Genomic DNA, 26,994 nt, shown 5'->3' with positions numbered 1-26,994 from the left:
TGATCATATGTATACTCAATTCATGAATCAATTATACTTGTATGTTTATGAATTGGGCATATTTATATATTCATAAAGCAATCATATCCATACATATATTCACGAACTAATGTATATTTTTGTATACTCATTAATTAATCTCAATTTAAATATACTCACGAATTACATGATCATTTATATACGCAATTAATAGATTGATCATAATTATACATTTATGAATCATTCATATCTATATATTTACAAACAAGTACTCAGTCCTCGAACATTTCAAGCGTCGATTACGTAAACTATTTACGATTATAATTTCGCTGAGTGGAAACATTGGCGCAGCGAGAGCAATGAAAGAAACGTGTATGCAATAACGAGGAATTTCTAGTGCGCGGTTGGGAGCGCAAACGGCAGCCGTGTGTTCTTTCATTTAGGCAAAATACTCTTGAAACTTGAAAAGGAGGCGAGCACACGTGGAATAGCGAATGGCTCTCGACAACAATTTCGCGTAGCGGAAATGTTGCTGGTATTAAATAATCTCGGAAATATTACGAGTGCGCCAATGCAAGTTTAATTGTATTTTCTCGGGATGGGAGTTTAATATTGAATCCCATCACGGTTCAACATTCCATTAACACCGTCGCTATGGCATCGATAAAATTTAATTCAATTTAACCGGTTCGAATAATCGCCGTTCATCGTTCTGATATCTTACAATTACTTTCGAAACCGTTAGGAGATTAAACGAGTATTAAAATAATATTAAAGAGGTGAGAGTAATTAACCTGTCGAGTATTAGATTATCGTTTCTTCGAAATTGCTGCTTAAAAGACTTTTTGAAAATTAGAACAGTGGCATTTTGTTTCGCTGAGAAAACTCAACAGTGGCATTTGAATTGTTTATAGTATACATTTCGTTTTAGTGAAAGAGAATATCATAAAACGGAATTAGTTTTATTTATCAATAGAAAAATTCAATAGATAATATTTTTCTATCTATGATGCGTTATAAGAATGATTACAAAATAATTACGTTGTGCTTCATTCAAGTCTGAATTTCATATATTTATAAAAACAATCTGATTTTTCATCTCTATTAATTTTTAATATGAAATTCACGATTAGACTGCGAATGTTTATACATTTATGGCAAATGAAAATACGAGTATATCAATGAGAATGTACACAAATACAAAAATATATAAAATATCAACAATAATAAACACGTTATACCGTTTAGCAGATAAAACATACTATCGTCTAAATTTCAATTTTAAATATGAATTTGCATAAACATCCGCAGTTTATTCACGATTAAAATTGATAATTTAATGAATAGCTTCTCCGTTATTAAATATATTTTTTAGATAACTGAGTACTGAGAGGAGGATTAAAATCAAAGAGGACTAAAATCATCGCTCTGATAGACTAATTAACGTATCGAAATGTTGCGCACTTGCCAAAAGCATTTACTCCCCAAATTTTGGTTTGATTAACACATTATATTTGGCTGTTTGGCCAATCACGCGACCCAGTGAACATCGAGCGACTCTGGTCTGTGAGGTGTAATAATCTGAAGGCGGGAGAACCCTAATGATCCGATAGCCATGCGTGATAGACAGTCGCTAGATCATACAACTTCACCTTTGATTATGGGCATCCTTTAATCGTAATGGATGACTTCGTTAGCGGCGTGCCAAAGTGCATCGCAAATGAGTCTCAGAATTTTGGATCGAATTCCTTAGCGAGTCGCCAAAGACCTTTGCAAATGAGTCCTATAGTTGTGGATCGAATTCGTTGCAGGAATTCAACGTTTCGAATTGTTGCAAAGAACCAAAGCAAATTTTAAAAAACGAAAAATAAAGTAGGGTGTTGCACACAGATCCAACATTTTCGGTTGTTATGCTTTGTTCACTTATCAGTGTTACATGTTATGTTTATTAATAATTTGGTATATGGTTATTGCGGCGGGCGGACAGTAGAAATAAAGTTATTTCGAAAATGGAGGCAAATAAGGCATCGAACATACTTGTCTATTGCGGAAGTGTATTTTTGTTAACATGGAGATGTATGTATCCGGGATATTTTAAGTAATGATGTTAAAGGTAGCGCATGGAGAGCGAGAGCGTAGGTATACATTTTATTTGAGAGAAGAACTTTCAGCTTGCGCAAGTGCGTCGGAAACGTAGGTTTTCGGCGGCCTTGTAAGCCATACGGATAAGGACATCAGTCGTTAGGTCAGAATAAACCTCGATAGGGTCGCAAAATGCGCCCGGTTATGCAGGTAAACGAGCACGGGTCAGGCTACCCCACGCAAGCATGAAAGTTCGCGCCTTTAGAAATTTTGCCAAAAAGGAGAGGGTATATGGGAGAGGGGATAAGTCCGAGGTATTTGCCGCGTTGATCGAGACGAGGCCCCAGTCGCGCCCGAGCTCTTCAAGCGCTTATCTCATACGGTTTAATTAGTTCATAACATAAACGATATACGAAACCAAATTTTGCCTTTTCTTTCTCATTCGAAAACTTCCTTTCGTTCTTGTGACTTACATAGGGTATAACGAAGAAAGGTCGAACAAAACAAAGTTGAAATAAACGGAGCATTGAATAAGATTAAACTAATTTTTCATATCGTTTCTGTTGACTTCACATTCCGAGGGTGAAAACTACCCTGGGGCACTGTGCGTATTGTCTAAGAGACGTCGACATAATTTACGAGCCACATCCCTTAGAAGTCTTCATGCACTTTCAAGAATTGGTAAAAATAATCTCTTCTATACAGAATTTTCGCGTCTTTTAGACAGAATTCTACATTCACCAGAGTTTCTCGAAAACTAGTCCACATAGAAAATAATGTTACACATGAGAAAAAAGACTTTGCTTTCCATCAAAACATATTACATAAGCAAAAGTTTCACCAAGTCATCAATGGCGCCACTGCAACCAAACAGATCTCTTTTTTCTAACACAATCCTTGATTAATGCATTTAATTCGCAATCATTTCAGAGGGAACTCGAAACACTATCCTTGCTTGACACTTATCCTTGGTTCGATTTTCGATCGTTACAGAGCCGCGATAAAATGTAGTCCTCATAAAATAGTGGCGCAAGCTCAACGAGTTTCCCATCGACGATCGAGTTTGGCGCCAAGCAAAAAACGCGTTAATTGGCTAGCCAGTTAATTAACAAGCGACGACCGGTACCCGCGCCGACTTACAATCTGCGAAAGAGCAAACAAGTAAAGCCAACCGATGAAAATATTCAAAGCTGGTTGCGTTAATTATGGAGGATGAGACGACATTTCTGCGGGAACGAGGCGCGAGGGGACACGCGTCAATTCGATTAACGACATAATAGATCAAAGTATACCGAGGTACGGGAGGTTTTCTACACAATGCAAGAAATAATGACCATCCACGTAACGATTTATCGCGCGTCGAGCTGCAATGTTAGTGGCATACTGGCGCCGTACTGTCGTCTAACGAGTTGTGCAACAAATTGTGGGGAAAATTTCACTACATAACTACATTTTTTTTTTTTTTGTTGATTTGTACAGACATTTACAGGAAACATTAAGGATTAAATAGGTTTTAAGGAGACCTAAAGGACACTCTTCATTTTGGGTTGAGATGAGTTATATAAACGTAACGAGTGTTAGGATAAAATAACACGTTCTTCGATGAATGGCTATTATCCTAGAATTTGTTAATATTCGTTGGTAGATCCAGTGCACGAAAACCATTCATCTTAGTTATTCTTCCAATATTAAGAGAAACATTTTATGCTTGCAAACGTCAAGTTCAAAGATAAACTTGGAGATGATAACTTTAATGCAGAGCATTAAATAAATCCTGACGAACTTCTAAATATGGAGCCCCACTTGATTAGCATAAGGATTTTTGAATACCCCTTGGTGAATTCTGTGGACGAAAAACATCCATCCTGGTTATTGTATTCCATCAATATTGAGCGAAACATTTGATGCAAGATTTTGCTTGCAATCTTTAACTTTGAAGATAAACTTGGAGATGATAACTTTAATGCAGAGCATTAAATAAATCCTGACGAACTTCTAAATATGGAGCCCCACTTGATTAGCATAAAGATTTTTGAATACCCCTTGGTGAATTCTGTGGACGAAAAACATCCATCCTGGTTATTGTATTCCATCAATATTGAGCGAAACATTTGATGCAAGACTTTGCTTGCAATCTTTAACTTTGAAGATAAACTCGAAGAGGACAACTGCAGAGCATTAAATAAATCCTGAGGAACTTTTAAATATGGGGCCCCACTTGATTAGGACTGCGTTATGTTCTCCAGGGGATGATAATTATCCAAGAATATTTTAATACTCCTTGCTAAATTCTGTGGACGAAAACCATCCATCCTGGTTATTGTATTCCATCAATATTGAGCGAAACATTTGATGCAAGACTTTGCTTGCAATCTTTAAGTTTGAAGATAAACTTGAACAGGACAACTGCATTAAATAAATTGTGAGGTTCTTCTAAATAAGGGGCCCCATTCGAGTGTCTCCAAACGAGTGCATCACCTTCTCTCCAGAGTGATAAATATTTGATAATTATTCAATTATTTAAGAATTTGTCAACACACTTCTCGCTAGGACCAGTGCACGAAAAACATCCATCTTAATTATTGTATTCTATGAACATTAAGTGTAACATTTGATGCAAACCTTCTCTTGCGAACCCCAAGTTCAAAGACAAACTTGAAGATGACAACCGCATAGCATTAAATGAATGCAGACGTTCTTCTAAATACAGGACCCTCTGCCCTGGACAAGTGCTTCACCTTCTCCAGAGGATGATAGTCGTCCTCTGGCAGAGAGCAACACGTATCGGCGCATCAAAGAACGAAATTGAACATACAAATAGATAAAGTGGCACTCAAAGCCCCCCATTCTGCGTTTGCACGGGGAACAGCCGCGCACAATGGAGCCTGAAAAGCCTCGTCGTGCCTTTCTCGTGCCGACTCTTGTATACCTCACCGGGGAGTTACTAATCCGACGATGTCGTTGATCCACCCCGATAAATGATGAGCGACACCCAGGAGACACGGTCCTACCCCAACTGGAGTTTATGACCTTTCTATATTCCTGCATCGACACACGCTCGCGTAATCCTCAAAAGGTGGAGGGATTACACGTGACGCGTAGGCTCGTTCCGATTCAAGATAAAATTGTCAGTCTGTGCGTACGATGTACGTATTTAGGGTAGAGTTGGTACAGGAACTAGTTGTAGTGGTTGACATGGCTCGGTTTGGTTTATTAAAGTGTGCAACTGATTTAAATTTCAATTTTTACACTGCATCCGTACGTCAGTCTCTACATATGAGGCCATGAGAACTAGAGAAGCCTATCTACAAAATTATGGTACTGAGATATAAAAAGAAATTGGACTTATTTGCTAAAAATTTGTTACATTTCTATGTTGTCATCTGTTGATGATTGAAGAAATTACGTCTCTTTGGTTTTATGAAACATTCTATGCGTTTTTGGGCATAACTCAATTTAAAAAACAAAAATGTTACTTAGGCCACTCTGGTTCTCAAGGCCTCATATAATTATTTTCATTCATCTTAATATTACTTTAGGGACTTGCTGACACTCGTATAGCTCAGGTACCTCGAGATCGCTAAACTTCTACTGTAGCTACAATCAAACATAGTTATAGCCCCTGAGGGGTGCAGTAGTTGATGGTACTTAGCTTCTTATTTTTGTGCAATTTTAGATAAATCTGAATCGAACCTCTTCACTTCTTGATCGTGTAAAGCTTTGTGTATCTCAAGTTTAAGAAGATTAGAAATAGTACTTTGTTGGATGTGTAGTATGTATTCAGGATAGAGTTAATATAGGAACAAGTTGTAGTGGTTGATACTTATGGCGTTTACTACTACACTTTCTTATTTTTCTGCAATTTTAGATACATCTGCATCGAACCTCTTCACTTCTTGATCGTGTAAAGTTGTGTGTATCTCAAGTGTAAGAAAATTAGAAATAGTACTTTGTTGGATGTATAACATGATAGTATTCTACATACATTTTGTCGATTAGGTGTTCCTTTTATTTAGATATCGAACACGAGAATTCCATTCCAAACATAACTACATCATTTTCAAAAACACCCTACATATATTTCAAAACTTTTTCAAAGATGCATTCAGTAGCTTATCCTCCATCTCTATCGACTTAACAAACTCGAAAAAGCACCCAAAAGTACACAAAAACCTGTGTACAACTATGGCAAAACCTACTGGGTGAAACGCGTAACAGGAGCAGCGATGACGAGCAGAGGGTGTCAAATGATTAATAAGACACCGTGCACGCGACAGAAGCGTGCGTGGTTCAGACTCGATTGCAAATTCGATCATGTCTCTCGACTCGATTCTGTGACTCAGGGCCTCGACCAATCTGATTATGATCGGTTTACATGAGGGGGGACCACGAGACGCTGGGATGGGATTTCTTCTTCGACGGGGATGCACGCGAACAAAATTGACGCGGACGTAACGAGATTATCTTTGATTCTAGGCTGCATTCAGGGGTGCAGGAACAACGGGGGCTAATTTACGGACGGAATTGGGTGACGGGATCGAGGAACCGGGACTTGTACGCGGAAGATCGATGTTAGGGGATGTAACGTGAACCAGGAACGGGAAGATCGTTTCGGAGGTAAATTGGACTTCGCATTTGCCTCTTATTGTATGTAGTAACTCCCATGTCAGGGAGAAATGGAAATTAATCTCAGGAATTAGGTTTATTTAGATATATTTTTATGTAGGTTGTTCTTGAAGGGGTAGTTTTTTTTCTTGACTAGTCGTGAGACAATCTTCATGCTTTTTTTTTTAGTCAAAGTACTTGACATAATTGAGATGTGGTACATTTATTTGTATTATGTATACTATGGAGCTTCTTCGTGTAATACAAAAAAATTCTTTCCAAATTTGATAAACATTAACACGTGCTCCTTCGAAAGTTTTAAATGGAAAATACATGCAATTCTTTCGATCAGTTACTTCTCTCTTTATAACTCCGGTAAAAATTGATGAAATGATTTGAAATTTGCCAGAGTTGTTACTTACAATAATAGAAACAAGCCCTAAAAATTTCGAATTTTGATCTCAATTATTTCCTTATGTACCACCACAGTAAATATGAAGCTACTTTTTCTACATAAAATATTTTTGTAATATCATTTTAAATGTTTTAAATATAAATGTAGGAGGGATTCGAACAGGGTTCGAACACTACATAAATCGTCATTGGAAGAAAAGTTTTGATATACTAAATTTTTCGGTTACCTGAAAAAGAATATTTGTTTGACGAACTTTTATCAAAAATAATAAACAACTTCATATTTAATGGCAATGCCACAATGAAGCTACAGATGTAGTTTAATTCACAGATGAGGGAAGCTTTTAGCAAATGTTTTCTTTGTCCTCTGTCGCAATGTTTTCCGTCTATATCAAAAGACGTTTATCCCGTCGAAAGAAATGAATGAAAACGAACCAAGAAAACGTGACTCTTACAATTGTCTCCGTAAACCACTTAGTTAAGATGCAGGGAGTTTCCTCGCGAAGGAGCTAAATTTCATCCGGCAACTGAACTTCGTGAAGTCTTAAACAAGCAAATTGTACTCCCTAATTTCTTAGTCGGTCCTCGAGGAATTAAATTCACGCGACAAAATGAGAAGCTGAAGTGGGGAGCAAGTAAAATCAAGAGATGAAATAGAGGAAAGCCACGAATGTAGAAGAATACTGCTGGCTGCACATAATTTATCCACTCGTTAAGGGAGTGAATTATGTGTTTACAAATTGCATTGTAATATGCATTCGCTGCAGTCGTATAAGTACTAAAATAAATACGAAGAAAGTACTTTAAGTTTCTTTTTTCTATCTTATTACTTACTTCCTGTTTCGTTTTTAAATTTAATAAAACGACTAATTTAAACATTCTCATGTAACTTAAATGCACGAAAATTAATAAAATTATTAATTTAAAAAATTCTCAAGTTACTTAAATTGACAAGTTTTTCTGATTGATAACAACAAGATTTAAAAATTCTTTTGTTATCGAGAAAGAAAATTGTAAAGATTCATTTGGGAATCCGTTTAGCAACGACGAGAAGTCCGATTTCCTCGACGATTTAAGGAGGAATCGATACGATAAACTTCTCCTTGTCCCAACGTTTTCTCTTTCAAGGAGATAATACTTTGGCGATCCGTTTTACAGAATCTCTTAAACCGATAGATTGGAAGTGGATTATTGCGATAAAATCGGACCCAAAGGGAACTGGCCGATAACAAGAGTGGAATGAAATAGATCAGAAGAGGTCGAGTAACAATTTTATTTTCCATTGTGCAAAAATGGTAACTGGTCGAGGGATAAAACGGGACAACTTTGTGCTCAAAGAAGCACCCGAAACGAAGATTTTATTGAAACAAAAAATGAAAAGGGATAACAATGGATTATTGTTGGTTATAACGACCCATCCTTCACATGAAATGAAGCCTATTTAGTTGTGACAGGGCTGGAGATTTTATATTTTCGTTGTAATAATTCATAGTTTGACCAGAATAGTAGGCTCTATATGGGATATACAAGATTGATATCTTTTACTTCACTGAAATAGTGAAATTCTTCATCACTTCAACGATAAATATTTATATAATCTAAACTCAAATTAAGAAAATGAATCTTGCACGTATATTTGTTATTACTAGACTGCGGATCTTTATGCATTTATAGGAAATTTGAACGTGCAAGGGACTACAAAATGCAAACAATATACAAGAATATAAAAAAGATTGAAAGTAAGATTCATGTTATAATATTTTCAGAATAAAATAAATTCCTATTCAGGTTCAATTTTTGTAGGCACATTCGCAAAGATATAATTTTGCATAAAGATCCACAGTCTAGTTATTACAATGTAAGATCAAATCTTTGCAGGCTTAAGAAAATATTTCTTTCAAGCTACCGCATCAATTATCATTTTACAAATCAACAAACATTCAACGTACAATTTTATATTACAATAGTATACATTACAAATATGGCAGCTAAACTAAATTATTTTCCTGTAGCATATTATCAATTTTTTTACATTGATATTTTGAAGGAACTTAAATTTCTATGCTCACTACTGTACACGAAGTAACCAAGGACGAACCATGAAGGAATTCCTAGCAAAGGAATACTTCGAGTCGCTATGTAATACTACGTATATTTTGTATATGCACGTATATTCTGGTATCCCTAAGTAAGTCAACCAATTAGGTCAATCTGGCAATCGGCGAATTTCTCTCTATCTCTATCTCTCTTCCTCAATCCTACAACCGTAATGGCCGCCAGCCTACAATAGGATAGTGCATTGCAGTAAGGTGAACCCCACGGTTAGCCCATTCGGATAACGCCACTTATTTACGTCCAGTTACTGGGTGGCTTAATTAACAATTTCCACGCGTGAAGATGGCGAGTTGATTACCGGATACGCACGACACGAAGGGGTTGCGGTGTCCGAAAGATGAAAATGACCACAGGGCATAATAATGCGGCTTGGTTTCGTGAATTGAAGCCGCACGCAATTCCACTATCATGACCTTTCAGGATATGAATTGAATATGGTGTTATACTAGCGGCAAAAGTAGGGAGGATGGGGTGGTTTATGCCTTAATTGTGTCGATGTTGGATAGAACGATGATGACGTGGACAAAATTAGCCAGTACATTCAACTTGAACAATAATTACGTTATGATTATATTAGAATTGCATTGGAATTATTAATTGAGTTTAATCAATGGATATACTAGAATTATACTATATCATAGCTATATAGATTTATATTAGAATTACATTAGAATTATTAATTGAGTTTAATCAATGGATATACTAGAATTATACTATATCATAGCTATATAGATTTATATTAGAATTACATTAGAATTATTAATTGAGTTGGATATAATGGACGTACCGAACCATTTCTATAATTAATTAAAATTTTTATTTAAAAGCACAACCATAATAAGCATTTGGTAATCATCAAGGTCTTTCTGGCTGATCCTGTACTTTTGTTGCATTATCATTCATAGTATCAATTGAATGTGTAGGTACACAGTTTGATAAAGAAATCAGGCTCTATATAGAATATACAAAATTGATATTTTTTTAGCTTACTCAGATAATTAAATTCTCTTCACATTCCAATCACAGAATAACGGTTGACAATTTTATTATATAATAATCATTGACGTAAATAAGTTCAACTCGCCTCATGTATGGACAAGTCGGAATATCGACGCTAGGACTGTATATGTAAAACAAACTTCAAAATAAATGCACGTACAATCACCAAAACTAATCTACATCTCAACAACTACATCTACAACAAATACAATCTAACATAATTATTACGAGCTCCAAGAAAGAATCGAATCGAACAAACAAATCCTCCAAAATAAAAATAGGACTACTAGAATGTAGATCCTACGAATCTACAGGTCTTCCCAATATTTTACTCTGTGGCCTTACACATTACAAGTCCAATCAAATTACACAAGGAAACATTTTTAGGCCCCTCAACCCCTCCCAAAACATTTCCAAATCACAAAATTTCTCACCAGATTCTCTAATAAACTCGAAGAATGTGAAGCCTACGAATCTAGCATGGATCTAAGATCCCAGTCACGAAAACAAATACAATCTAACATATCCAATACAAGCTCTAGGAAACCATCGAACTCACAAACCCTCCACAATCAAAATAGAACTGCTAGAATATAAATCCTACGAATTTGCCACGGATCTATCCTTCTATCTATCTATTTAATCTATCTATCTACCTATTTAATCTATTATACTCTATTATAATCTATTATATATAATCTATTTAATCTACGAGATCCTTCTCATTTTTAACTCTGTCCCCTTACACGCTACTCGTCTAACGCTACAAGTCTACTACAAGCCTAACCAAATTACAATCTATCCAATTCACCTTATCTCGCAAAGAAACATCTTCATTCCCCTCAACCCCTTCCCAAAGAAACCCTCGAACAACGATACTCCGCCGAAATTCGCTAACAAACCGTCCCCGAAAAATTCCACGCTCCAGAAATGCCAACAACCGAACACTTCCTCTGCGAGACGGTGCAACACAAAGTGCGGCATTACGCGATACGGAAAGGGGCGCCCATTAGAGGGGTCGCGGTACCCGAAAGATGAGAGCTACCGTGCGACATAATGGTGGTTGGTTTCGTGAATTAAAGCAGCACGCGATTCCACTATCGCGTTCTTTCCCGGGTATGAATCGAATAGTACTATAGTAGTGAGCGCGTAGTAGGGGGGTCGGTCGGGGGTGGCGGCGCGGTACGAGGCACCGGGAGCGAAAAACGGGGGTGGATGGATGGCCTGGCACGCGGGAGCGGAGAAGGGAGGAGGGTGGCGTCGGTCGATACCAGCGTCGCGGCGCTAACCGTGAAAGGCGTAGTGCCCCGATGGTCTGGAGAGAGAAAGGGAATTGATACGAAGTCGTGGAGCGAAAGGGATGAAGCGTCGAACGGGAGGAGAGAGACAGGTGCTGGCGTCGAGGGACAGGTGGACAGAGAAAGGAGAAGGAACGAGGTGAAACGCAGAGGGGCGGGAAGGCGGGGGGTGGGAGGGGGCCGAGCGAGAGGGGTAGGATAAGAGAAACAGAGGAGATAGAAAGACGGTCACCATGGAAACGCGGAAGGAGGCTCTCTGCCTCCTGCGCAAAGCAGGACCTTCGGGTCCGTGTCTCAGGGAATGATAAGGATTTTTCTCGGCGCGGCTAAGGGTTGCGCTGGAATATACGCGCGAACGGAGAGGGCTGAATTTGACACAGCCATTGTTTAGGGGCTGAGTGCCACTCGCCTGTCTGTTAGGCGGTGATACGCTTGTAGGGGATGATACAGTGGCCAGGTGAATTTAAGTAAGGGAATGGGCTCGGTCGTTGGGGGCGATAAGGACCTACAGGTACGCAAGGGCTATTGTATGGACGGCGAACAATGAATTGGACCTCGGAGGCATTAATCTCTTGGTTTTTGGATTTTTACTGTAGATCGAGTGGTGTTTTTTTTATTTTATATGGGGGATTGTATTAGGGGTAGAAATTAATTCCGTTCCTTTGTAATCAATCATCTGTTAGTCTATGTAGAAATATTTACTAGCTATTTTGTTAGGTCAAATTACCAACCTTCAATGTTCTATATACATTCTCATAAAAATAAAAGTATTATGTATGGACATTGATTTTTTGCCTTTGTAAAGTTAATTTACAATTTACCATATAAATAAAGACCATACAAGTTGTAATCTTTCCTCATTCGTTATTATGTTGATACTTTAATGTAACAAAAAAAAAAAAAAAAAAAAAAAAATAGTAGCAAAATAATTTCTACGACGAAGTGTCAAGTACACTTTGAAATCTATTAGAAGAATAAGAATAAGCAAAATTTGTGGACTTCGTATACAGATACTATAGATAACTTGTAACGCCCATCAATTTGAAACTTATATATTATATATTAGGGTGAGCCAAGAGTTGGTGCGTTTTTTTTACGTTGTTTCAGTTTGTGCAATTTTCTAAATTCATTAAAATTACTTTATATGCAAGTGGTTTCTTTTATTGGCTACATTAATTTATCGATCGTTTAATTTTGTTTTCATTTCAGTAAAATTATGTGAAATTTTGAGATTCGAGTACTTTTACGTTACTACTGGAAGCAAGAGTTTGAAGCTACTGAATGTAACATTTTCTTTACTCTTTCAGTAGCTTAAAACTCTTGCTTCCAGTAGTAACGTAAAAGTACTCGAATCTCCACGTTTTCCATGATTTTACTCAAATAAAAGCTACAAAATCATATATAACACTTGCATATAAAGTAATTTTAATGGCTTCAAAAAATTGCACAAACTGAAACAATATAAAAAAAAGCACGAAGTATACGAAGTTCAATAGCACACAAATTTGGCTTATTCTTAATCTTCTAACAGATTACAAGTGTACTTGACAATTCGTAATAGAAATGATTTTTCTACTATTTTTTTTGTTTGTTACATTAAAGTATCAACATAATAACGAATGAGGAAAGATTACAACTTGTATGGTCTTTATTTATAATTAAATGGTAAATTAACTTTACAAAGGCAGAAAATCAATGTCCATACATAATACTTTTATTTTTATGAGAACAGTGTATATCTTTTACTTTGTCTTTACCTAATGATTTAGGACATTGCACATTTGTCCTCTCTATGAAATGATACTTTAGGTCCTTGGAAATAATATATAAGAGTTCCACTGAAGTTTGTGGAAAATATATATATTACAGTTTACGAGGAAATATTCTCAGACACCATCAAATTCTTTTCCAAAAAAAAACGCAAGAAGGAACAAAGTTTAATTGAATTAATTAATTTCTGAATGTATAAATGTCCAAAAAATATATATCTATCCATAAAATTTAATTTAATTCTAAGTACATTAAAAGATTGCTATATCCAAGCTAATGAATCGATTCATATACCATGAACTGCAAGTTTAATTTTCTCCTTCAAAAAAGAAAGTATGCATCCACAAAATTAATTAATACTCCAACCAAAGAAACGTACGAAGACCCACGAAACAAATTAAAAGTTTGGTTAAAATCACCCTGTTTTACGTTCGTGCAAACACAAATTAAGATTCATTACTCTTCGCGTAACTTCGAAAGATCCTCCGCAATTTGCGTCGTTTCAAAGATAAAATTTCAACTCGTATCTACCACGCGATAGTATCCAACCTTCTCAATCTATCAAACTTTGTCCCTGTCGTTTTCTACGCGAACTTTTTGAACGCGAGATTAATGCCCCGACGGTGTCCTCGTAATTCTTTCGTCGTCGACCGTGTAAAATCCCGGGCGATTTGCATTTTACGAGATCGAAATTAGTAAAGTGAGCAACGACCGGTAAGACCATCTTTTTATGGGCCTGGAACACGTAGTTCGGGGGAAGTTTCGAAGTTTTAAGTGTCGTGCGGGAACTCCGTAAGAAGCGAGCGTTAGTATACTCGTGATTTGCCTTCTAGGCGTTCGGATCCGGAAAGCGTGCAAGTTAGATGCGGTCAGATATTCCGTAAGAACTACTTAAGTAACGTAAAGCCAGCTGTTGCTAACGTAAACGCCAACGTATCACAGTAAAATGGAATTTCCATATGGATTGTTTGCCGTGCTCGAGAGAAAGGAATATTTCACTTTCTAAACAGTAGGCGATTTCAAACGAAAAGAGGTCTCCAGATTTGATTAGATCGTTTCACAAATTATTTTTAATTTTTTACTGAGAAGAGTTGTAATTAGATTTAGGATAGGTATTTCTTCTTTTTTTCTAAATTTCATTAACGTTTTGGGGGATGTTGACACGTACTTGTGTGTACGTTTGTAGTACTGTGCAAAAGTCTTAGGCCATCGCGTGAAGTTTGTATTACATGTAAATAAATTTGTGATAATGAAATAAAGATGAAGTATATTTGTTATTGTGCTTTATATAGAGTGGTATACTGTATATCAGTTTTTCGTAGGAGTATTAATTAATCTGCGAGCATACAAATAACCAATAAACAATATTCCTCCCAAACGATCAAATACAATTCATGCACCCGAGTACTAAGACATACTTGACAAAAAGAAAGATTGAGAAATAGAAAAAAAAAAGGAAATTCTTTTCCATAAGAAAGGATAAAATTCGTTTCTCGTGTTTTGTATATACTAGTGTACTGTATATAAAGGTGGTCCTTACCAATAAACAATATTCCTTCAAAACGATAAAATAAAATTCATAAAGTTAACACATACCTGACAAAAAGAAAGACCAAAAAATTTGAAAAGAATTTCCTCCTCTTTTCCAAAAGAAACCATAAGATTCGGAGGGCTAACGAACCTCCAAAAAGATGGTGTCTTAACGAGCCATCAGCGAAAATAGTAACGACGTAATGAAAAGACCATCGTTCATCGCTTCCGCGCTGGTATTCCATCCCCGTGAAAAATTCCCCATCGCCTACCGCGGTTTAATCATTTTCCCCAGCGATCGATAGAATGGAAGGCTGCTTCATCATAAACAGGCAACGCCATATTTTCGCAGTAATTATCGCGTGGCCGGCGGCGGCAAACGCAGCGTTTCGCGACGACAAAAATTATGATGGCGAGCTACCTCGTAAAATCTCTTATCGAGATCCTCGATCGACATCCACTTCGGTGCCTTCATGACTCGAGGACACCCGTTACGACCTTCATCGATTATCATCGCGCTCAAGTATTACCATTGACGAGATCAAATAAGTTCAAATAGTATTAGGCGTAGAAATTAATTCTGCGCACTTTACGTTCAATCTTTTATAACTGTGGCTTAAGTACAAATATTTGTACGCTATTTTGTTACTTTAAAGTATCAAACATTCCAAGTTCTCAATCTGATCTTCATTATAATGAATCTATATTCAGAATCTAAGTCTCAACCTGATGGACATTACGATGTATCCTGTACATGAAGTTCAGTAGCCCACATATTTCACTTATTATTATTGGGTGTAGAAATAAATTCTCTATCTTCACATTTAATTATTTGTAACTCTAGATTAAACAGAAATATTTGCTCGCCATTTTGTGAAAAATTTTCTAACGTATAGTGTTCTGATAGTAAACGGGCAAGTTTGTCGAAGTTTAAATATGTTACTCTGCACTTGTTAATTTACTTTCCATTCATTTTTGCTTTCAATTTGTTCCGTTTCACATTCAAAAGTATCATACAAAATTCTTTCTCTTCCGTTGGCTACCATAAGCCTCCTGTTAAATGCGACGAAAAATCAAGAAATTCGAATGATCATATCTAGAAAATCAAACGATAAATTGAACTCATATTTTACACAGATGTGTATTAACATGTAAATTTTAAGTTTTCAGAGTTTTGAGACGATTTGATTTGTTATCATTGTTGACCAAATCACTCTTAAATGAAAACAAAATGAAAGAAAAATGAAAGGGAAGTGATACAAGATTTTATATACCAACATGAGATCTCTGCTACTATACTTATTAATAGACTGCGGATCTTTATGCATTTATAGGAAATTTGAATGTGCAAGAACCTACAAAATGCAAACAATATGCAAGAATATAAAAAATATTGAAAGTAAAGTTCACGTTATAATATTTGCAAAATAAAATAAATTCTTATTTAGGTTCAATTCTTGTAGGCACATTCGCGAAGATTTTGTTTTGCATAAAGATCCGCAGTCTACTTATTAACATTTATACACTAAGAAAAAAGGAGAAATTGCCTTTTCAGTATCTTTACTCGCTTACTTTTATCCCACGAGGAGTCATACTTTCACTATTCAATTTATGAATGGAATCGACAAAAGTACAAAATTTCTGGCAAAACGCGAAACTTCTAACCAGAGGGGAAAGTGTTTATACGCGAACGCTACCTGTTACTATACAATCCTTCCCGTTAATTCGCGTCTGGTCACTTAAATATGCGAAATGACGTAACGCCGCGAGATAGCACGATACGCGATCGGTGCACGTTCGACGGACCTTACCAGCGACCGATCCTACGCGTTTCCGCGACGAAGTCACCCACGCTAGTCTCTTGAACTTTTACGAGCACACAGGCGAACGTGGAAATCCCACAGTGACCGAAGAAAAATGGAACAGGTGCAGCCGACAGCTTTTACTTCATCGTGAACGATAACTTGTTTCTTCCGTTTCTTTCGTTCGAATTGCAAATTACGGAATCGTATAAAGAGCTTCTTTAATCCGAAGACTGAAGTGTTGGAAGAAGGAAAGGATTTACTTTTGTTGGCACGGAATGCTAGTTTCTGTGCGAGTTCTAGTTTGGAGATTAGGTGAAGAGTAATTGACGATGAGTAGACCGTAGATGTTTATGCAAATTAATATTTTTACAGATACAGAATAAGAATTGAAACTCGAATGAAAATGTGTCTTATCTTCTGTACGAAATAACACGTACATTATTGTTGATATATTCTATATTTTTCCATTTGTGCACGTTCTCATAGATTTATTCATATTTTCATTCGGCAGATTTATTTTCATTATCGTCTCACCTTCGTAATCAATTTGTTATAATTCCTTAATGAAAAATCCTGCCACCCATTTCTGGCTGACGTGGAGGGACCAACCAACGTGTTGATTAATCATCCCCTTCACTTTCATAAAGAATCAAAGGCACCTTTCCAAGTATTCCTTCCTGATTTGCCAAATCCCAGTCGAATACATTTTGTGGACAAATTCACGACAGAGTGGACACTTTATTAGAAGAGAAACGTTTCGCTTCGACTCGATTACCCGATAAAACCGTGGAGAGGTCTGAGTTCGAGTAGATCGCCCTCCGGACATTCGAATCGAGTAAATCTCAGCTCGTTTTTCCAGGGACTACTCGGAGAACAGCTCTGGCCCAAACGACCGTCAAACTCGATTCCGCGGGTAAAATTCCATTTTTCTTCTGGTTTCCTCCGCCATTCCGCTCGGCGATTCATTACGATCCTCGGCACGAGGCGTCGTGGATCGCGCTACTAGCGTGTAGATAATCCCACGCGAACAAGTTTCGCAGTTCATTGATACTGGCCCGTTAAAGACCTCTCTGCCCGCGCCCACGCGACTCCCGTCCAGACGTGGCCACTTTTCCAATGATATTATTCGAAATATTACGCGAAGTGACGCACTATTTTATATTTTATTAACACGTTATTTCGTTATTATTACCGTGTTGGACGTGGACACTTTTGAGATCATATTATTTGAAATATTATTAATTATTAGCTCGTTATTTTGTTTCATTATTATTTTCTTGTTGGACGTGGACACTTTTGAAATGATATTATTTGAAATGTTACATCAAATGGAACGTTATTTTATTTTATTATTATTTTCGTACCAGACCTGACTACTTTTCCAATGATATTATTCGAAATATTACGCGAAATGACGCGCTATTTTATTTCATTATTATTTTCGTACCGGACCTTACAACTTTTGAAATGATATTAGAAATGTTACGTCAAATAACACGCTATTTTATTTCATTATTATTTTTTTTAGCACGAGATCTGGTCACTTTTGAAATTATATTATTTGAAATAATATTTCAAATGGCACGTTATTTTATTTTATTATTGTCTTCATACCTGCGAATCATTCGGACACGGGCAAATTTAAATTGGAATAGAAATAAAATAATAATTGATGGAAATGTCAGATTTAGCATAGGTATTCTATTATAAATGAAATTCGTCTGTTTCATTGTGGACATTTATGTAACTTGTGTTATTGGAAAAGTATAAAATGAAAACATGAAATAATTATTTGAAGTAATCTATTTTGGACCGTCATTTTCAATACAGATATCTGAAAATAAAAATAATATAAATTCATTTGAAAGAATAGCTATTGTATTTCAAATAACGAATTATTTCGTTATTTTTTTATTTTAAATTCAGTAAAAGAAATAATCTTCAAAATAATATGCAAAGAATTTATTTTAAGAAATCTCTACAATAATTTGCAATGAACGAAATGTTTTCTTCAAAAAGTTTATTTGTAAGAAATTTTTGTATAGGTCTACCTAACGTGGTCAAACTAAATTTGAAATAAACAAGTTAACCAAATAATCTGAATATAGCCATTATAATAACATTTATCAATGATTAGAAATCAATTATTAAGTTGTACCAAAAGTTTCTTCCATTTTATTAATAAGTAATACATACAGAATATTTTATGTTTGATGTTTCATTATACAATTGCATACAATTCATTTTGCTTCATTACTGTTACAACGTTAACATCTAAGAAATTAGGTTGTCTATTTATATATGTTGATGGTTTTGCCAGGGTATCGTGGAAAGTTAAACAGTCTGCATTACACTTGTAACAAATATATATTTAAAGAATAATAGGATATACAACACTATATATACGTTACGTACTAAACGGCACAATGGTGCATGGAGCGTTCACGTTGCAACAGGTACAGGAAGTACATAGAAGGAGGCGCGGAATTCGAGCATTATTCTAACAATATAAACACCGCCACACAAAATAATTGAGTGCAAGTCACGGAAGAAACTTTTCGGACAACCTAATATTTCCAACAATTAATTTTCTATTTCCATCTCAATTAAAATTTTCTCAGACAACTCCCCGTCTTCTCCTTGTTAGCTTTTGCCATCTTCCCTCCTGTCTACGGATATTCTTCTACTCTGTTCCTTTTTCCATGCCATTTTCAGTTCGCCCCAGGGCAGTGACGGTTCGAAAATCTCGCCACCCCGTGGGCGACGACGAATCCGTTTCTGCACGCAGCCGTTCTTGTTAATGGAAGGAAAAATCTCGATTGAATGTCGCGACGAAAATCGTCAACCGTGTCGGGGAACAGCGCGACACTTCCGGCTGGATCGGAAGACTCCTCGTCTCCTCCCTCCTCCACCACCCTCCTAGCGATTCAAATGCACGGGGGAATGGAAAATTCTCGATGAATTCTTTTTTACGTTCAACTGGGGAACAAAAGATGGAACACTGGGAATAATTAGTGGCGAGGTGAGTTGGTATTTTTGGGGATCACGCGGATTCTGGTTAGACGCACTTCTTCGGGCTGCTTGGACATTTTAATGTCACCGAAACGGTGAGGTGAATTCGTGGGGCGAATTATGAGGAGCGCGTGGATTTGGAGAATTTTTTAAGAAGGAAGGATCGAAGGAATTAATCAGGTTTTTCACTGAAATGTTGAAAAATAATTTCGACGACATTGCTCTTTGCATCTCGTGATTTCCATGTTGACGCTACTTAATAGTTGGAGAGCCAGTGACAATTGTACTTAACAATACATTTTGAAATGAAAATAACCTTTTCTTTACGAAAGTGTAATAACTGACGATCACGAAAACAGTCGTTTGGCAGTCAACTCGTTAAAACAACTACTAGTAGGCGTATTTGTTATAAATTATCATTTTCAGTCAAACAATCAGCGCGATACCAGCGTTTTGGTAAGAAAGAACGTATCTTAGTGGATGTTTCACAAGTTTTGTATTTAAAAATATGTTAAATTAACAAAGTTACGGCGTTGTAGTTTCTCTACAAGTGTTTTTAGTAAGTTAAGAATTTCATATGTTTCTGAAAATTCTGATTATTTTCGCCCTTACTGGCCTTTTTATGACTGTTAGTTAGCCAGAATATCTTTTATACTTCCATCCACTGTTTGCTCTTTTAAATATATATAATTATTCACACTATACACGGATACGTTATTTTTACCATAATTCTTTCAACAACGCGAGTATTCCGCGGTGATCACTCTATCTCGGAGCCACATTATCTAAAGTTCAAAGCACGAGCATTTTTTAATAATATATTAAATTATCTAATTGTAAGATAAAAGTGAATAAACCATCGTTTTATAGTAATCCATTCATCCCTCAAAAAATTATGCAAGAAGATACATAAAAACAATAAAGTCATTAAATTATGAACCTTATAATTCTAATATCCTCCCGAATGAAAATTCCAGTGCAATCCTCGTCTGCGAACGTTTCAGTCTATTAATTGCAATATTAACTCGTAAAACCTTCCCTTCCAGGGACTATAGAAGCAAGCGCAAAGATTCGAACCAATTGCATACCCTGAATCTTCAAAGCTCCTCAAACCATGAGGAGGAACATTTTATTTGGCCAAGTAGAAAAATTCGGGGCCCCGTAAATCGAGCTTTCCGGGTTGTTAAATGCTTTGCATCGACTCGATGAGGGCTCGTTAACCGTGAAACCCGTAATTTCGTTCACCTTTGGCCCCCGTAACGGGCCCGTTTACGACAGAAGCTCGAGACGAGAGTTCCCCGATGAAATAACGCCGGCGGACGCGTTGTTGCTCGGAAGTGAATTTAATGCGCAAAGTTAGCGTACGTTACTGGTTGTTACTGACCGAGGGAGCCAAACCAGCCACGATCTGGTTATTCTATTTAACGTCGCCGGAGCACGAAGCCACTTTCGCCTACGTCGTGAATACTCCTGTTTCTCTTCTTGCGTCTCCATCGTTATACTCGACCGGGCACGATGTTACAGCTGTCCCTGGGTGTCTACTCCTGTACTCGAATTTTCGACCAGGGAAAGGAGCACGTAGATTTAAATTAGATGATTTAAAGTAGACGTAAACAATTTTAGTTTTAATTTCGATGGCTCGTGGCATAGTAGGAAAGTTGCAGTTGCTTGGGCTATTACGAAAGAAAAGAAAGCGAAATAATAATAATAATAACGAAGCGAGTGCGGAGACTTTATGAACACAGAACATGTCGTAACTGGACGTTTCGGTGTTAACATTCTAGAATCGACTGAGTTTGATTCATAGCCACCTGTTCGTAGTCAACAGTTTTGAATTACCGTATTTTATGGAATATAAGACGCATTTTTTTCTTCGAAAAATTACCTCCAAAATGTAGGCGCGTTTCATATTTGAAATTAATATAAAAATGCCCAATGTTTGATTTAATGATGAGAGAGGAATGAAACAAATGGACGATGGATGTAATACAACATGAACTCGTGCCGAAGGAAGCTTTAAAACGACTTGAAATCAAACAAGTATGTCAGTGGATAAAACAGTTGTGGTCTGGAGTAAAAGAAGACATTATTATTAAATCTTTCAAGAAGTGCGGCATAAGTAACGCTCTCTATGGCAGTGAAGACCCATCCTATACACGAAGAGAACGACGAAGAGGCAATCTAATAATAAAAATGTTATTTTTCTTTTAAACTGTTTAAAAATTATGGTGCGTCTTATAGTCCGTAAAAAACGGTATTAATAAGAATAAATAAAATGAGTAATGGCTTATCTATCCGTTCAGATTAGGGAACGTACTTTTCGCGTTGAAAAAGCAATAAATCCAAATGAAAACGTTCCGAGTCCTCGAATCCTCAGATAATACTGCCTAATACATGGTATTACACCACAATGCAGCATAATACTACATATCACAACACAGTCTAATATAGCATGATACTATACAGTATAATACAGAATATTCTAGCATGATACAGTACAATACAGAGCATTTTAGCATAATACGATATAACACAGTTAGATACATAGCGACAGGTTTGGACACGAAAACTGGTCCTCGATCCCCTCTACGACCTATTCTTATCACTAGACTGCGGATATTTAGGCAAAATAAAATCTTGGCAAACATACCTACAAAAATTGAACCTAAATAGGAATTTATTTTACTCTGCAAGTATTATAATATGAGCTTTACTCTCAATATTTTTTATATTCTTGCATATTGTTTGCATTTTGTAGTTTCTTGTACATTCAAATTCCCTATAAAGATCCGCAGTCTACTTATCACTAAACATTTTTAAGTTACTTTATTTGTTTCAATCGACCCCAGTCCTTCCTGCTATTGCACTCGATAAAAATAAACGAAATTGCAATGAAATCGTTGAAAAAGCCATATGCCCAAATAAAAACGTCCCGAATCCTCGAATCCTTAAATAATACTGTGTAATATATCGTGTTACAGCAGAATGCAGCATGATACATAATACTGCGTATCATAACATAGTCGAATGTAGCATTATACAGTATAATACAGAATATTCTAGCACAATACAGTATAATACAGAATATTCTAGCACAATACAGTATAATACAGAATATTCTAGCACAATACAGTATAATACAGAATATTCTAGCATAATACAATACAATATAGCTAGATACATAGCGACAGGTTTGGACACGAAAACGTCCAAACGAGGTTTGGTCCTCGATCTCCTCTACGACCTATCCTTACCACTAACCATTTTTAAGTTACTTTACTTGTTTCAATCGACCCCAGTCCTTCCTGCTATTGCGCTCGATAAAAATAAACGAAATTGCAATGAAATCGTTGAAAAGTGGGGAAGCCGGGAAGAAACTTGGCTTCTCTGCAAAGGAACGCAGGAAAGGGAGAGAGGAAGATCGATTCGTGAGTCTGTTCCTCCGGCATTTCCTCGAGATATCTTCTTGTTACTCTCTGGGTAAGGCCATGCTTTTTGCGCGGGGCACGATCTCTCTCCATGGACTGGTGTATCCAGACGAACACGTCGCACATGCGGGCATGTGCGTTGGACGTCGACAGAAATACGATTGCCGTCGGCGTTAGGGTCAACGTTACGCGGAACCAGCTTCCTCGAAATCGCCTCGTCACGACGGAATTACACGAGATTCAAGGTACGAGCAGGTGCCCCGTGGGTCGCGCGGCGAAACGGACCTAGCGGTATTATTTTTGTTTCGTTTCTTGCCGCGGCTTCGCGAAACTTGGAGCCTCCTTTTGAAGTCGGCCTCTTCGTCGAGCGATCTGATCGTCTTCGGATTGAGATTGGACCAGTTTTAGGGGAGTAGGTGGTCAAACTGCTCCGAAATGAAGTCTTTGAAAAGTGGTTGAGAAGACAGCGTGTGGTAAATCCAGATTTTTTTGTTCCAGATAATGATTTATTGTTTGTTAGATGCGGAAATTAATCATGAGATTTTATACTCGATTATTTGTAACTCTTGTTCTTTAAACAGATGGTACTTACTCGTTCTTTTTGTACATTAAAGTATCAACTATCTAAGTCCCCAACCTGATTTCTATTGCAATGGATCTACAGGTTGTTACAAGCTGTAACTTCGTTATTAGTAAATTCAGAGGGAAATGGCAAAGCGAAAAGATGGATAGTTTAAAGTGTACTGTATTTGTAGAATGATGCAATGTGTAGATATATATATATATACAACTTACACTTATATATATACACTTTACTTACTTAATACACTTTAAACTATCCATCTTTTCGCTTTGCCATTTCCCTCTGAATTTACTATATATAATAATATATATAAGTGGAATGGTGCATGTGCAATTAATGGTTACTTATAAAAATATTTCATTGCCACGCATTTGCCTTTAAATTTAAATAATTTCAGAATTAATCAATTCCTTCAATTTCCAGAAAGAAGTATTAGGTTGTCCCAAAAGTTTCTTTCGCTTTATTAATATGTAATACATGCACAATATTTTATGTTTTATGTTACATTACTAAATTGTGCACGATTCATTTTGCCCCATTACTGTTACAACATGAATATCTATGAAATTAGATTGTCTATTTATATAAATACGACCACATAAAATAATATGAGTGCAACTCGCGAAAGAAACTTTCGGGACAACCTGATATTTAATTTCCAGCATTTCTTTTAATTTTTCTATAATCTTTGGTTTGAACTTAGTAAGCATGAGATGAATTATTTATTGGTACTACTATTTTTGGAAAAGAATTATTAAAAAATGGAGATTGAGGTGTTAGGACAAAAATCTGATGAGAATATTTATTCTTGGAAAAACTATAAATTAAAAAAATAAAAAAATAAAAGAAGTATTTAAGAGACACTATGAGATGTATATTAATAACTGAGTGACTTCATAAAGAAGTTTGAAGTATATCGGTCTTGATCAGGTTGATAATCAACTATATCCTTGTAATTGAAAGGAGGAGATCACAAACTTTCTCGTCATTTCTTCTTACTTGACCATAGTAAGCTGCTTCGGGTTTGAACTTAGTAAGCATGAGATGAATTATTTATTGTTACTACTACTTTTGGAAAAGAATTATTAAAAAAATGAAGATTACGGTATTAGCTATTTATATAAACACGGCCACATAAAATAATTGAGTGCAACTCGCGAAAGAAACTTTCGGGACAAGCTAATATTTAATTTCCAGCATTTCTTTTAAAATTTAAATACAACACTCTACTTTAAATCCTCAATCCCCAGAAACATATTTAGTTTCCAACATTTCTCTTCAAATTGAAATACAGTATTAGACTTTAACTTTTCAATTCCCATAAAAAGTACAAAAACAACACAAATACTAATACAAGACAAGAAGATGTTATAAATGTCGGGTTTCTATCAAGTGCCCATAAAAGCCACCCTTGGCTTATAAAATATCCCGTCCACCATAAAAAGGTACATTCGCGAAGCTCGACGCTTTTTCCGAAGCGTCGTAGATCTGGAATTGGGCTGGTCGTAGCTTTGAACGTTCGGTGAACGACGCGTATCAAAAGGTCCGCGTAGAAATAGAATCTACCGGGCCCTTTGGATGTTCGTTTTTTCGCGGTAGCATACCGTTGCACCCTCGGAACGATTTACGAGAAGCCGATCCTGCAGGATACCCTACATGGAGCTTCCCTTGTCTCGCTCACCGCGCAAAGACCACCGGTGTCCTTATATGTCTGTAAGTCCAGACAATATCCACTCTCCGACGCCACTTCTGCCTTGACTCCTCTTTCTTTCATTTCTCTTTCCCTCTCGTTTGCACGTCGTTCCGAAGTGAACGGTTCTCGGTCCTCGATTCGACCCTCGATATTCGCGTAAATATAGGTAATGTTAGGTCTCGCGCGCCTCGAGGTGTCATCATGGGGGACCTGGATGCATTTATTATGACTCTGGAAGCCAAATTAGGGGTACAGGCAGTGATAGGGAAAACCCTAGGATTCGAATAAATCTGAAGTCTGCCGATATGTTTGTCTCTTTTCCTCTTTCGAACATTTCCCAGAGGAACAAACGAGACAAACACATCGGCAAACTTCAGATTTATTCGAAGCCTAGGGTTTTGCCCATCTCTGGGTACAGGGATGATTTTATTCCTGTCACTTAGTTATAGAGCGATGATTGCTATTTAGGTGAATGTTATTGGGATCTAGATGTATTTACTATAACTCTGGAAGGCAAATTAGGGGTACAGGGATGCTTTTATTCCTGTATTCTGCTTGAAAACGAGGATTGTAATTTAGTAGAGCATCCTAGGATCCTAACTTTTACATTTATTGTGACTTTGGAATTCAAATTAGAGGTGCAGCAATGATTTTATTTGTGTCACTCGCTCGAGAACGAGGATTCAGGTGGACATTATTGCGATTTAGATGTATTTACTATAACTTTGGAAGCCAAATCAGGGGTCCAGGGATGCTTTTATTCCTGTCATTTGCTTGAGAACGACGATTTAGGTGGACATTATTGTGATTTAGATGTATTAGGTTGTCCTAAAAGTTTATTCCATTTCAGTAATAAGTAATATATACATAATATTTTATGTCTAATGTTATATTATTGAATTGCGCACGATTCATTTCGCTCCATTTCTGTTACAATATTAGCATCTAAGAAATTAGGTTGTCTATTTATATGAACAGTGCCACACGAAATGACTGAATGCAAATCACGAAAGAAACTTTTGGGACAACCTAATATTTATAACTCTAACTATAATATATATATATATAACTCTGGAAGCCAAATCAGGAGTCCAGGGATGATTTTATTTCTGTCATTTGCTTGAAAACGGGGATTGTTATTTAGTAGGGCATCCTAGGATTCTAACTTATCTTTATTATGACTTTGGAATTCAAATTAGAGGTGTAGCAATGATTTTACTTGTGTCACTCGCTCGAGAACAATGATTGCTGTTTACGCAGACATGATGGCTATCCTATTTTATGAATCGACTACGTCACTAGATTTTAAATGAGATTTCTTGTCAATAAAGTAACTTCAGATCTTCTTTACTTCAAAACAGCATCCTTGGTCTCTACTTTAGCTGTATAATTTAAATTAGAGGTACACCGATGCTGTTATTCCTGTCACTTGCTCGAGAACGATGATTGCTATTTAAGGAGACATGATAGCTGTGGTTTAAACACGACTGTTCGGTTTTAGATCAGATACTTTTCTGAAATAACTACGAGGCTCATCTCGAATTAACAGTTCCAAGAGTTAGTGTAGATATATTCCTGACGGGAATAGAGTCTGGAAAATTATCTCTTTTTATCTCGACCTTTGATCTACAGCCAACCCTAATTTAATACAATTAATTTCTAAAAGTGAAGCGAATCGAAT

General features: G+C 36.5%; 2 protein-coding genes across 2 annotated transcripts in view; one reads left to right on the top strand and one right to left on the bottom strand.

The window, feature by feature from the left end:
- LOC128872543 (uncharacterized) overlaps positions 1-26,994 on the top strand; it is a 175,815-nt gene that overhangs the window by 22,298 nt on the left and 126,523 nt on the right. The window contains exon 2 of the mRNA XM_054115350.1: positions 6,538-6,678. The gene's annotated coding sequence lies outside the window, so the exon portion shown is untranslated. The remainder of the gene's footprint in view (positions 1-6,537; positions 6,679-26,994) is intronic.
- The window catches only part of LOC128872539 (breast cancer anti-estrogen resistance protein 1), a 151,533-nt gene that overhangs the window by 19,398 nt on the left and 105,141 nt on the right, over positions 1-26,994 (bottom strand). The window lies entirely within an intron of this gene.

Source organism: Hylaeus volcanicus, chromosome 2 (genome assembly GCF_026283585.1).
Source record: "Hylaeus volcanicus isolate JK05 chromosome 2, UHH_iyHylVolc1.0_haploid, whole genome shotgun sequence".
NCBI classification, from domain to species: domain Eukaryota; kingdom Metazoa; phylum Arthropoda; class Insecta; order Hymenoptera; family Colletidae; genus Hylaeus; species Hylaeus volcanicus.
The sequence above is the reverse complement of the archived record's forward strand: the minus strand, read 5'-3'. Positions and strand labels throughout refer to the sequence as shown.